Raw genomic sequence first — 15,168 nt, 5'->3', positions numbered from 1 at the left:
CCCACACTTCATGACCATAAGTGAGAGTAGGAATGTAGATAGCTCGGTAGACTGAGAGCTTTGCCTTCTGACTCAGCTCTTGTTTCGTCACAACAGTGCGGCAGAAAGACTGCAATACTGCCCCAGCTGCTCCGATTCTACGGCTGATTTTGTTCTCCATCTTTACAAAAATCGGTGGAATAAAAATTAAAATACAGCAGTTCTGTCAACGAAGATTTGCATCAGCCTTTGATAGTTGGCTAATATAGCTAATATAGACACATCATGTGTTGCCTTCATTATAACACTTATATAAAGCTTTTGATTTTTTGCGGCTCCAGACAGATTTTTTTTTTTTGCTGTATTTTTGGTCCAATATGGCTCTTTTAACATTTTGGGTGCCAACCCCTGACATACAGTGAGCGAAGTCATCTAAAAGATTGCACCACAGCACAAACAATAACACACCTTTTTAGTGTCACCTTCGGTGTTATATGAAAACTATTTGTTGAACAAAAAAAGATTAGGGCCATTGGCAAAGAAAAATCCATATATTAGCTGCATTGTTTTTATAAGCCTCAGGGTTCAAAGCTTGAGAAAAAAGTAGCTGCTTATAGTCCAGAAAATATGGTAATCATGATCATTTTGCCATATCTGCACTCAGATGAATAGTATAAACCGGTGTTTTTCAACCTTTTTCAAACCAAGGCACTTTTCTTTCATTGAAAAAATCCTGACGCACACCACAAGCAGAAATCACTCAGTAGTCGATCTTGACAATATAAAGTCGTTCTCACAATTGTTGGATATGAATTTAAACCATAACCAAGCATGCAAAACTATAGCTCTTGTATCAAAGTAGGTGTAATGTCACGACCCGTCATGACTTATTTTGAGTTTTTTGGTGTTTTCCTGTGTTTATGTTCACTGGCTGCTGTACATATCCTACCAAGTCAGACCTACACTGTTTCAAAATCCATTTCTCAGATGATTGAATTTTTGATGACTGAAGTGCTGATATCAACCAAACCTAACCACCCCGCCCCAACCCCCTCCACATCCCACCCCCAAGATTGTAAATAATGTAAATAATTCCATGTGTATACTCTGATGATTAACTTGTGTGATGACTGTTTTATACTGATAGTATATATTTGTATATTTTTAGAGATTCCCGGAGCCCAAAAAAAGTCTGTGGGCTATAGAGCATTTTCTATTCGGGCTCCAGTAATCTGGAATGCCCTCCCGGTAACAGTTAGAGATGCGACCTCAGTAGAAATATTTAAGTCCCATCTTAAAATTAATTTGTATACTGTAGCCTTTAAATCAGGGGTCTCAAACATGCGGCCCGCGGGCCAATAGCGTACCGCGAGACTTTATTTTGCGGCCCGCACTTTGATATGACAATTTAACGTTGGTGCGGCCCGCAAGTTTAATATGAACGGCGCTTGACAGCGTCATACTTGCCAACATTCCCAATTTTCCCGTGAGACCCCTGAATTTCAGGATATGCATTCTCTCGAAATTCCTGTCGATTTATATCCAATCAAAATTATTAAGGGAGCGCAATGATGGCACTGTTTTTAGCGCCTTCTACATCCTGTTCAGAGAGCGTGCAAGCCCAGTTATATGTTGCATCTAGCCGTGCGCTCGTGTGCTGTGACAAGACATATTTGATCAACAGCTACACAGGTCACACTGAGGGTGGCCGTAAAAAAACTTTAAAACTGTTATAAATATGTGCCAGACTGTGAACCCACACCAAACAAGAATGACAAACACATTTTGGGAGAACATCAGCACCGTAACACAACATAAACACAACAGAACAAATACCCAGAATCCCATTCAGCCATAACTTTTCTGGGCTACAATATACACCCCCCCGCTACCACCACCTCCCACCCCCAACCCTCCCTACTTGCGTCGGTTGAGGTGGAGTATATTTTAGCCCAGGAGACTTAGGGCTCCAAGGTGTTCTGTGTATTTGTTTTCTTGTGTTTAAGTTGTGTTAGGGTGTGGATGTTCTCCCAAAATGTGTTTGTCATTCTTGTTTAGTGTGAGTTCAAAGTGTGGCGCATATTTGTAACAGTCTTAAAGTTGTTTATACAGCCACCCTCAGTGTGACCTGTGTGGCTGTTGACCAAGTACGTCTTGCAGCCACTTATGTTGTCCTACACAAGTCTCATACAGCATGTTACAGAGCAGTCACGTTGGTCGTGTGATGTAAAAGCGCGCATGATGACAAGTTGTAAAGCCCTAGTTCTCTTTTCGGGGGAACGCGTACCGCTGGGGGTACTTCAAGGTATGCCAAGGGACAAGTGAGATTTAACAAAAATATTCTAAAAGAAATAGCAGCGGTTCATAAATCCTTTATAAGTATATACATTGAATAATACTTCAACAAAATATGAATGTAAGTTCATAAACTATGAAAAAAAAATACAACAATCCAACACTCAGTGTGGACAGCTAGACTTTTTATGGACATGTTCCATAAATATTGATGTTGAAGATTTCATTTTTTGTGATGAAATGTTTAGAATTAAGTTGATGAATCCAGATGGATCTCTATAACAATCTCCAAAGAAGGCACTTTAAGTTGATGATTACTTCTATGTATATAAATCGTTATTTATAATTGAATCACTTGTTTATTTTTCAACAAGTTTTTTAGTTATTTTTATCTTTTTTTCCAAATAATTCAAGAAAGACCACTACAAATGACATGAGCAATATTTTGCACTGTTAAACAATTTAATAAATCAGAAACTGATGACATACTGCTGTATTTTACTTCTTTATCTCTTTTTTTACAACCAAAAATGCTTTGCTCTGATTAGGGGGTACTTGAATTAAAAAAAATGTTCACAGTTCACAGTGAAAAAAGGTTGAGAACAACTGTTGTAGAGGTCGTTAAAGGCAGTGCAGTCATGGCAGCCCATAATAATGTCGGCCGGGTGAAAATTGGGACAAATCCGGGAGAATGGTTGCACCGGTAGATTGTCGGGCGGTGCACTGAAAGTCTCCCGGAAATATCGTGAGTGTTGGCAAGCCACGCATAGAAGGTGAATTCATTAAAAAGTGCATGTTAGATTTTTTAAGAAATATTTTCTTGCGGCCCAGCCTCACCCAGTTTCTGCATCCAGTGGCCCCCAGGTAAATTGAGTTTGAGACCCCTGCTTTAAATAGACCCCCCTTTTTAGACCAGTTGATCTGCCGTGACTTTCCTTTCTGCTCTGCCCCCCTCTCTCTTGTGGAGGGGGGGACACAGGTTCAGTGGCCATGGATAAAGTGTTGGCCGTCTAGAGTCGGGACCCGGGGTGGACCGCTCGCCTGTGCATTGGCTGGAGACAAATCTGCGCTTCTGACCTGTCTCCGCTCGGGATAGTCTCCTGCTGGCCACACTATGGACTGGACTCTCACTATTATGTTAGATCCACTATGGCAGGGGTAGGGAACCTATGCCTCTCAAGCTAGATGTGGTTCTTTTGATGACTGCATCTGGCTCTCAGATAAATCTTAGCACGATAGGTAATGAATAATTCCGCTGGTAATCACAGTGTTAAAATTAACGGTAAGACATCTTTTATTTATTATTGGTTAGCTTCAGAATAACAATGTTATTAAAAAGAATAAAATACTTATTATACTTATTTAGTTGGATTCAGTTTTAAAAACATATTTTACGGCTCTCACGGAAATACATTTTAAAATATTTGGCTATCATGGCTCTCTCAGCCAAAAAGGTTCCCGACCCCTGCACTATGTACTGGACTTTCACAATATTATGCTAGACCCACTTGACGGCCATTGCACCAGTCTCCTCTAGGGGGGGTTGTGTGTCACCCACATCTGCAGTCCTCTCCATGGTTTCTCATTGTCATCCCACTGGGTTGAGTTTTTCCTTGCCCTGATGTGGGATCTGAACCGAGGATGTCGTTGTGGCTTGTGCAGCCCTTTGAGACACTTGTGATTTAGGGCTGTACAAATAAACATTGATTGATTGATTGATTGTACCATGATTAACGTGGACCCTGAATTAAACAAGTTGAAAAACTTATTCGGGTGTTACCATTTAGTGGTCAATTTTACGGAATATGTACAGTACTGTGCAATCTACTAGGGCTGGGCGATATATCGATATACACGATATAGCGTGGGTTTGTCTCTGTGCAATATAGAAAAGGACTATATCGTGATATTCGAGTATACGTTCTCACGCAGTTGCTTTTAGCTGCGGGCATTACACTACAGCAGGGGTTGGCAACCTTTACCACTCAAAGAGCCATTTTGACCCGTTTCACAAAGTAAAGAAAACAATGGGAGCCACATAACTCTTTTGAAATTTATAATGAAATAATACTGCATACAGAGTTTTTTTTTGCTTTGTGCTATGTTTAAACCGGGGGTCTCAGACATGCGGCATGCTCCTTAATATGAAAATGTAATGTTAGTGCGGCCCGCAAGTTTTTTATGAATGCCGCTTGTCAGCGTCACACCTGCCAACCCTCCCAATTTTCCAGGGAGACTCCCGAATTTTCAGAGTAATTATTCTCTCGAATGTAAGCTGGTGTTCACCCAAAGAACAATAATAAGGGCGTACAATGATGGCACTACCGCTAGCGCCCTCTACAGCTCGTACAAATAGCTTGCCAGCCCAATGAATTGCTTGACGAGGCTATTGCAGACACACATAAGAGACTGCAAGGCATCCTTAGTCAACAGCAATACAGGTCACACTGAGGGTGGCCGTTTAAACTTTAGCACTCTTACTAATATGCGCCACACTGTGAACCCACGCCAAACAAGAATGACAAACACATTTCAGGAGAACATCTGCACTATAAAACACAAACACGATGGAACAAATACCCAGAATCCCATGTATCCCTGACTCTTTCGGGCTACATTATACACCCAGCTACCACCAACCCCCCGTGCGTCAGTTAAAGTGGGCAGGGTTGGGGGGGCGGGGGTGTATAATGTACCCAGGAATAGTCAGGGATACATGAGATTCTGGGTATTTGTTCTGACGTGTTTATGCTGTGTAATAGTGAGGATATTCTCCCAAAATGTGTTTGTCATTCTTGTTTGGTGTGGGTTCACAGTGTGGCGCATATTAGTAAGAGTGTTAAAGTTGTTTATATCACAACCCTCAGTGTGACCTGTATGGCTGTTGAGCAACTATGCCTTGCAGTAACGTATGTGTTCAGATAGAGGCCGCATCCAAAACGTGATCGACCGGCCGGCACGCAGATAGCATGGTGCAAATCCTGGTGCGATGACATGTAGAAAGGGTGTTAGAGGCATTGTCATCACGGCACGCCCTCAAAGCTGATGTCTGGGTGAAAATCGAAAAATATTTACCCGGGAGATTTCTGATAGAGACACTGATATTTGGAAATCTACCGGACTTTTCCAGGTGGTCGGCAAGTATGCGGCTGAGCCACATCAGAGTGGTCAAAGAGTCGCGTACGGCTCCGGAGCCGCGGGTTGCCAACCCCTGCGCTACAGGCTCTTCTCGCTCTTTCCTGTGTTTCCTCCTCACAGACAAGAAGGCGCACCTTTTTACATACGTCACATACTGTTACACGTGCAACATCATAGACCCTCGCCCAGCAGAGAGGTAGCAGCATGGGTAACGTTAGCTGTGATGGTAGCAGAGCCGTGCGAGTGGTAATACGAGAGGAAGAAGGTGCGAATGAAGGAAGAATTAATTCCCAAGAAAAACAGCAGGGGGTCCATCGTCTGGCGGTGGTTTGGCTTTGTGTGGGAATATGTCGAACAGACAACCGTAATTTGTCAAATGTGGGCCAAAAGCGTTGCTATAAAAAGTAGTATCACTGCTAACATGTAGCATCATTTGAAAAGTCAATTGCTAGAGAATGAAGAGAATTTCATAACGTCCGTAGTAACCTACCACATAGCGAAGGACGAATACTATTTGATTTCCTATTAAGCAGCTAATTTATATTTGACACTTAAAATGTCTCTGACAATCTTGCACTTTCTGTTTTTGAAATGACATGAATGTTTGTGCCATTGCTTAATAACTGTTTAATAAATACATTTTTGGTCAATTGACTTAATTGTGATTTCCTTCTCTGCATGAAAGTTTAAAAGTAGCATATATTAATGCAGTATGAACAACAATGTTTTAATGTAGACACATAGAATCATTACACTGCTATGATTATATGCATCAAGTGTTCATTCAATGCCAAGGCAAATTATCGAGATATACCGTATTTCCGTGAATTGCTGCCGGCTCGCTAATTAATTTAAAACCTCTTCTCACTCCTGCGCTTACCAAAGGCATGTGGTAAAAGTAAGCATGCGCTGATTATTTTAAAACCTCTTCTGACTCCGGCACTTACCAAAGGTATGCAGTAAAAATTTGAGTGTGATGTAAGCTTGGACCTTAAATCCTACTGAATAGCTCTTAATCTTCTTCCCTTTAAGCCAAGGGTGTCAAACTCAGATACAGAGTGGGCCAAAATTTAAAACTGAACAAAACCAAATTAACCTTTTAATAGGGACCCAAACAAGTTTTGCATTGAATATTGAACAAGCAAGGCTTATATAACTTTATAGTGACATGCAAAAATTGAGTTTTAAATAATAAAAATAATAATAATAATAAAAATATCAATGGTATATCAATTAAAATTTAAATAAAAATCGAATGCCTCTTTTCTATTTGCAGCCCTCTGAGGTAAATATCAAAATAAACTTTTTCCACAGCCTAATAATACATTTGAAAATAAAATAACAATATTGAATTAATCAAACATTCAAGCCTTGAAGTAGCAAGAGAAAGTGCATGAACAAAAAGTTAATTATTGCTTGGGGGAGCAGGGTGGTGTATATTGTAGCATCCCGGAATAGTTAGTGCTGCAAGGGTTTCTGGGTATTTGTTCTGTTGTGTTACAGTGAGGATGTTCTCCCGAAATGTGTTTGTCAATCTTGTTTGGTGTGGGTTCACTGTGTGGCGCATATTTGTAACAGTGTTAAAGTTGTTTATATGGCCACCTTCAGTATGGCTGTTGACCAAGTATGTGTGGCATTCACTTGTGTGCGTGTAAAAGCCGCATATATTATGTGAGTGGGTTGGCACGCTATTTCTATGTCGGCAGGTTGTAGAGGACGCTAAAGGCAGTGCCGTTAAGGCACGCCCCCAATGTTGTTGTCCGGGTGAAAATCGGGAAAAATTCGGAAGAATGGTTGCCTCGGAAGATTTTCGGGAGGGACAGTGAAATTTTGGAGTCCGGGAAAATCGGGAGGGTTGGCAAGTATGAGTATTAGCGGTGAATGCGCTGTATAATACCGGCGGGCTAGCTCTAATGGTAATTTCATATTGCCTCAAGGGCCAAATTAAATTAGACGGCGGGCCAACATTGGCCCGCGGGCCAGTTAGACACCTATGCTTTATGCGATTTCAAATTACCGGTATAGAAATCAGCCTCCTCCATTTTGACAATGATGACAGGGGAAGTGTCACTCGTGACGGCACGAGTTTGATCAGGCGGTAATACTAAGCATGCGCCAATTATTTGGGGAAGTAATTCAAGGCAGGCGGATACTATATGCCCTGCGGCAATTCAACGAAATAAGGTATATCGTGTATCGCGATATGGCCTGAAAATATCGAGATATTAAAAAAAGGCCATATCGCCCAGCCCTACAATCTACTAATACAAGTTTCAATCATCTATCCATCCATCCATTTTCTACCGCTTATTCCCTTTGGGGTTGCGGGGGGCGCTGGTGCCTATCTCAGCAACAATCGGGCGGAAGGCGGGGTACACCCTGGACAAGTCGCCACAACACCGCAGGGCCAACACAGATAGACAGACAACATTCACACTCACATTCACACACTAGGGCCAATTTAGTGTTGCCAATCAACCTATCCCCAGGTGCATGTCTTTGGAAGTGGGAGTTTCAATCAATCAATCAAACAATCTGCACGCTGCATGCAGGATGTGAGGACATAATGCAGAAGGGGACGGCGTGGCGCGGTTGAAGGAGTGGCTGTGCCAGCAACCTGAAGGTTCCTGGTCCAATCCCCACCTTCTACCAACCTAGTCACGTCCGTTGTGTCCTTGAGCAAGACACTTCACCCTTGCTCCTGATGAGTCCTGGTTAGCTAGCGCCTTGCATGGCAGCTCCCGCCATCAGTCTGTGAATGTGTGTGTGAATGGGTGAATGTGGAAATAGTGTCAAAGCGCTTTGAGTTCCTTAAAGGCCTACTGAAACCCACTACTACCCACCACGCAGTCTGATAGTTTATATATCAATGATGAAATATTAACATTGCAACACATGCCAATACGCCATTATGTCGAGTCATACCAAAGACTATAAAAATGGGACCCATTACCTCCCTGCTTGGCACTCAGCATTAAAGGTTGGAATTGGAGGTTAAATCACCATAAATGACTCCGCTGCGGCCCACTGCTCCCCTCACCTCCCAGGGGGTGATCAAGGGTGATGGGTCAAATGCAGAGAATAATTTCGCCACATCTAGTATGTGTGTGACAATCATTGGTGCTTTTAACTTTGACTTTTAGTTTACTAAATACCAATTCTAAATTTCCCGGGAGTTTCGTCTTTGAAACGTCGTGTAATGATGACGTGTACGCAAGACGTCACGGGTTTTTAAGGAAGTATGAGCGCTGCGCACACACACAGCTAAATGCCGTCTGCTTTAACGGCATAATTATACAGTTTTTTGGACATCTGTGTTGCTGAATCTTTTGCAATTTGTTCAATTAATATTGGAGAAGTCACAGTAGAAAAATGGAGTTGGGAAGCTTTAGCCTTTAGCCACACAAACCCACGGTGATTCCTTGTTTAAAATTCCTGCAGGTGAAACTTTTCCATGGAAAAGAGCGCGGTCAAGCCAACATGAATCCCGACCACATGTCAACCAGCACGTTTCGGTGGTTAAAAAGTCAGTTCTTACCGGAGAAAAGCTGAGCTTGTGCCGTCCATAGCTGCCGTCGACTCCCCTGAGACACTGCGCAGCAAGACACCCGTGGAGACACCCTTCCGTCTATCAGGTAATATTAAACTCACTAAAGCACTAGCAACACAAAAGAAAGATAACGGATTTCCCAGAATTAACCTCGTAAATGTGTCTAAAAACATCTGAATCCGTCCCAATACAATCGCGTTTTTTTTTTTTCTAGTCCGTCGCTATCAATATCCTCAAACACGAATCTTTCATCCTCGCTCAAATTAATGGGGAAATTGTCGTTGTCTCGGTCCGAATAGCTCTTTTTGTTGGAGGCTCCCATTATAAACAATGTGAGGATGTGAGGAGCCCTCACACGGGTGACGTCATCTTCTGCGACTTCCTGTAAAGGCAAGGCTTTTTTATTAGCGAACAAAAGTTTCAAACTTTATCGTCTGTGTTCTCTACGAAATCCTTTCAGCAAAAATATGGCAATATCGCGAAATGATCAAGTATGACACATAGAATGGACCAGCTATCCCCTTTTAAATAAGAGAATCTCATTTCAGTAGGCCTTTAAAAAGGTAGAAAAGCGCCATACAAGTATTAGCCATGTACTATTCAGAAGCTGTCCTGTATCAGTGTTAAACAACAAGGTGCACACTATCATAAATGAGATTTGATAAACCCGAATGACAGCAGAGCAGCCAAGGTTACTATGGAAACGCATTAGCTGGGGCGCTACAATTGCTTAAAAATAAGATAAACACCTCATATAATGGAGAACAAATGTAATGGAAAGACGGTTATGGAAACTTTCATTCAACCTGCCAGCGGTGACATGTGATATTTATAACAAAAACACGTCATTATGTCGAGTCACGGCCTGCTCCGGAGGATGCTATATCACTTCCGCAGCACGACAAGCTAGCAAGTGGGGATGCCTCGCGCGCACACATCCAAAAATAAACACTCTATCACCATTGGACGTCGTGCAGTATTTGGAAGCAAATGATATGACTTACAGGAGGTGTTTTTAGTTATTTTTCTTATCGACCGGGTCCCATCTTGTCCCCCGACATCAGCTGTTTTCCTCCTGTGTGTGTGGGGGGAGATGAGCCTGCGCGCGCAACCTGCAATCTCTTCAGCAGCAGCAGCTGCAACAGGCGCGCGACCGTCTCCATGGTAACAGAGGATTCGCGGACTCAGAGTAGTGTTGTGTCGTTCGCGAACGATTCGTTCGAACGAACGAATCTTTTGAGTGAACGTACTGAACCGAATCACTTCATGAACTGATTCGTTCCTTTCTCAGTTCAGTTGAGCTCCGCCGCGACCATGCCGGTGTGAGTGGAACTGGCGCATTCTGTGACCACGACATGAATCATTCAGTGAACGACATTGCTTTCGTGTTATTTTGATCTTTTCTTTGTTATATTTTTAAACGTAGGCTACAGAACGTTTAGTTTTTATGTTGGCATTTCTGGCTCTTAATTTATTTGTTTTGTATTTATTTTCTTTTTGTTTGCATATTTAAGTTTACATTTTCTTTGCTACAGAATATTTAGTTTTTATGTTGGCATATGTTCTTAATTCAATATTTGTTTTTGCAGAGAGCGATTCACGTCTGTCGCCCTCTGGCCCACAGAACTGTAGCTGAATGATTCAGGCTTGCTTCATGAACCTACAAGAACTTTCTGGTTGTCGCTGAGTGAATCACGTGCATCACGTTCGCGCTGCACTCACTCACTCATTCAGAATCAGTACTCGTGATTCGCGAACCTACTGACACAGAGAACTGACTGTGTCGCAAAGGATGACGTCACATTGAAGATCTCGTTCAGTCACTTTGCGCGTCGTTCATTGGGTGCTGAGGGCTTGTGTCGTTCGCGAACTGACACACACCGAGATCTGCCGCTGGGGAAGCTGTTACTGACTGACTCATGATTCGCTGACCTGCACACAGAACTGCTGCTGCAGAAGTGATCCGGTGAACACATTTTTTGAACGAATCAATTTAAGGAACTGATTCTAGTGATTCAGTACAGTCAAAAGAACTGCCGATCCCATCACTAACTCAGACCAGGATTCGCGGACTCTGATGTAGTGCAAAATTTAAACTCGAGATACAAATTAAGCATTTTACATCATTAATTACCCTACTAAAATATTCTCCTGGAATCCCGCATATTTAGTTTTCTAAAGGCCTACTGAACCCCACTACTACCCACCACGCAGTCTGATAGTTTATATATCAATGATGAAATATTAACATTGCAACACATGCCAATACGGCCTTTTTAGTTTACTAAATTGCAATTTTATATTTCCCGGGAGTTTCTTCTTGAAAACGTCGCGAAATGATGACGTGTGCGCGTGACGTCCCAGACTGTTGGGAAATATTAGCGCTGGCTGCACACACACACAGCTAAAAGTCGTCTGCTTCAACCGCATAATTACACAGTATTCTGGACATCTGTGTTGCTGAATCATTTGCAATTTGTTCAATTAATAATGGAGAAGTCAAAGTAGAAAGATGGAGTTGGGAAGCTTTAGCCTTTAGCCACACAAACACACGGTGATTCCTTATTTAAAATTCCCGGAGGTGAAGTTTTCCTATGGATCAGAGCGGTCAAGCGAACATGGTTCCCGACCAAATGTCAACCAGCAGTTTTCGGTGAGAAAATTGTGGTAAAAAGTCGCCACTTACCAGAGATCAGCTGAGCTTGTGCCGTCCATACAGCTGCCGTCGACTTACATCAGACACTGGCCTCAAGACACCCGTGGATACACTCTTCCGACTATCAGGTACTATTAAACTCACTAAAACACTAGCAACACAATAGAAAGATAAGGGATTTCCCAGAATCATACTAGTAAATGTGTCTAAAAACATCTGAATCTGTCCCAATGCAATCACGTTTTTTTTTAACTTGATTTTTTTTTCTTTTTTCTAGTCCGTCGCTATCAATATACTCAAACACGAATCTTTCTTCCTTGCTCAAGTTAATGGGGAAATTGTCGTTTTCTTTGTCCGAATAGCTCTTTTTGTTTAAGGCTCCCATTAAAAACAATGTGAGGATGTGAGGAGCCCTCAACGAGTGACGTCATCGTCTGCGACTTCCGGTAAAGGCAGGACTTTTCTGTTAGCGACCAAAAGCTGCCAAATTTATCGTGGATGTTCTCTACTAAATCCTTTCAGCAAAAATATGGCAATATCGCGAAATGATCAAGTATGACACATAGAATGGACCTGCTATCCCCGTTTGAATAAGAAAATCTCATTTCAGTAGGCCTTTAAGTAAGTTTAAATTCAAATGTACCCTCCTTCTATACCAGGGGTCTCAAACTTAATTTACCTGTGGGCCACTGGATGCAGAGTGTGGGTGAGGCTGGGCTGCAAGAAAAGATGTCCTAAAGATTTTTTTGCATACTCCTCTCAGCATGTCTAATTGTATAATGACATTTCAAATTATATTCCTTGTGCACTGCAACTTTCTATGTGCAAATAAGACACGTCATGGTGTCCATGTGCTCAACAAAGAAATGTTGCATCTCCCACTTTTCCTGGAATTGTCTTTACTCATCAATAACCTTTTTCTTCACTGCAGGCTTTGAAAAGGACATGTTTGGGGTTGTGGAATATATCTGTATTTAGCCGACGCACGAAAAATAATGTTATTACCGCAATGTGTGTAGTTCCGCTTTTCTTCCCTACAGCAACATGGCGGTCAGTGGATAATAGTACCGGGATAGCGAGCGCAAAAAAGAGTGTGATCTGGCATCATATAGAAATATATGTAGTGTTCATCGTGTGAGGCAATGCAACTTAAACAATAAAAAAAAAACAAATAACGGTTTGAATTGATCCAGGTTATTGGGGACTGTTATTAATGACGGACAGGTGTCGCGGTGGGACTGCAGCCAGGCACGTAAGAAAACCCTCGTTTCCCTAGCAACATCTACAGTATGTCGCTTTCACTCATTAGCCGCTTTTCCACTAACGCAGGGGTAGGCAACCCAGAATGTTGAAAGAGCCATTTTGGAACCAAATAACACAACGCTGTCAAGCGTCATTCATACAAAACTCTCGGGCCGCACTAACATTAAAGTTTCATATTAAGGTGGCGGCCACAAAATAACATCCCGAGAGGCCGCATGTCTGAGACCCCTGTTCTATACCATAAGTGTCAAAATCTGGCCCGCGGGTCAATGTTGGCCCGCCGTCTAATTTCATTTGGTCCTTGAGGAAATATGAAATTAACATTAGAGCTGGCCCGCCTGTATTATACAGCGCATTCTCCGCTAATACTCATACTTGCCAACCCTCCCGATTTTCCCGGACTACAAAATTTCAGTGCCCCTCCTGAAAATCTCCCGAGGCAACCATTCTCCGGAATTTCTGCCGATTTCCACCCGGACAACAATATTGGGGGCGCGCCTTAACGGCACTGCCTTTAGCGTCCTCGGCAACCTGTCGTCACGTCCGCTTTTCCGACATAGAAATAACGTGCCAACCCAGTCACATAATATATGCGGCTTTTACACACACACGCACACAAGTGAATGCCAAGCATACTTGGTCAACAGCCATACAGGTCACACTGAGGGTGGCCTTATAAACAACCTTAACACTGTTACAAATATGCGCCACGCTGTGAACCCACACCAAACAAGATTAACAAACACATTTCAGGAGAACATCCTCACTGTAACTCAACAGAACAAATACCCAGAACCCCTTGCAGCACTAACTCTTCCGGGACGCTACAATATACACCCCCCTGCTCCCCCGAGCAATAATTAACGTTTTATTCATGCACTTTCTCTTGCTACTTCAAGGCTTGAATGTTTGATTCATTCATTATTGTTATTTTATTTTCAAATGTATTATTGGGCTGTGGAAAAAGTTCATTTTGATATTTACCTCAGAGGGCTGCAAATAGAAAAGAGGCATTCTATTTTTATTTAAATTATATTTGATATACCATTGATATTTTTTTATTATTATCATTATTATTTAAAACTCAACTTTTGCATGTTACTATAAAGTTATATAAGCTTTGCTCGTTCAATATTTGATGCAGAACTTGTTTGGGTCCCTATTAAAAGGTTAATTTGTTCACCTTTGGCCAAAATATAATGTTGTAATTCAAGTTGCATTTTTCTATTTAATGCATCTTTATTTTATACGACTATAAACAAAATATGGAATAAATGTCCAACTTGCTAAAACACCAAAATTGTGTGGGGGTTGAATAATTTTGATCACAACTGTAGCCCTAAATCACAAGCGTCTCAAAGGGCTGCACAAGCCACAACGACATCCTCGGTTCAGATCCCACATCAGCACGAGGAAAAACTCAAACCCCCTCTCTAGAGGAGACTGGTGCAATGGACGTCAATTGTGTCTAGCATAATATTGTGAAAGTCCAGTCCACACTGGATCTAACATAATAGTGAGAGTCCAGTCCATAGTGGGACCAGCAGGAGACCATCCCAAGCGGAGACAGGTCAGCAGCGCAGATTTGTCCCCAGCCGATGCACAGGCGAGCGGTCCACCGCGGGTCCCGACTCTGGACAGCCAGCACTTTATCCATGGTCACTGAACCTGTGGTCCCGCCTCCCCCCCCTTCCACAAGGGAGAGGGGGGCAGAGTAGAAAAGAAAAGAAACGGCAGATCAACTGGTCTAAGAAGGGGGGTCTATATAAAGGCTAGAGTATACAAATGAGTTTTAAGATCGGACTTAAATGCTTCTACTGAGGTAGCATCTCTAACTTTAATATTCTAAACATTAACCTACCAAATATATACATATTCTACAACTCTAAAATTCCGACACCATCAAAAATGTTGGCTGTGAACAGGTTAATTAACGTTGCGTGTTTTGTGGTGAATCATCGGAGCAATGTTTCACACCTACATTCCATGGCAAAGGTGAAATGTGTTCCCAATTTATCATCGCCTCTATGTGCAGTACCTGTACTTTTAACTGCAACTCATTTGGTCAAAGTCCCTAGTAGGGTTGTAGGGTATACCGGTACTAGTACAGTATCAAGGTACTAATGACTCAAAGACGGTATTACACTCTGTTTGAAAAGTATTGGTTAACCATTTTTTTTCTTTTAACGGGCGACATGGCGCTTCGTCATGTCATGACATAGCTGGTTTATGAGCAGAGGAGCATGTTTGGCAGCGCACACACTTGGAGAACTTACAAGTAGACACA

General features: G+C 42.2%; 1 protein-coding gene across 1 annotated transcript in view; it reads right to left on the bottom strand.

Annotated features, from left to right (window-relative positions):
• The window catches only part of nalcn (sodium leak channel, non-selective), a 214,852-nt gene extending 204,736 nt beyond the window's left edge, over positions 1-10,116 (bottom strand). The window contains exon 1 of the mRNA XM_061879749.1: positions 9,967-10,116. The gene's annotated coding sequence lies outside the window, so the exon portion shown is untranslated. The remainder of the gene's footprint in view (positions 1-9,966) is intronic.
• Positions 10,117-15,168: the final 5,052 nt, after the last annotated feature.

The sequence above is a fragment of the Nerophis ophidion genome, linkage group LG19 (genome assembly GCF_033978795.1).
Source record: "Nerophis ophidion isolate RoL-2023_Sa linkage group LG19, RoL_Noph_v1.0, whole genome shotgun sequence".
Taxonomy (NCBI): Eukaryota; Metazoa; Chordata; class Actinopteri; order Syngnathiformes; family Syngnathidae; genus Nerophis; species Nerophis ophidion.
The sequence above is the reverse complement of the archived record's forward strand: the minus strand, read 5'-3'. Positions and strand labels throughout refer to the sequence as shown.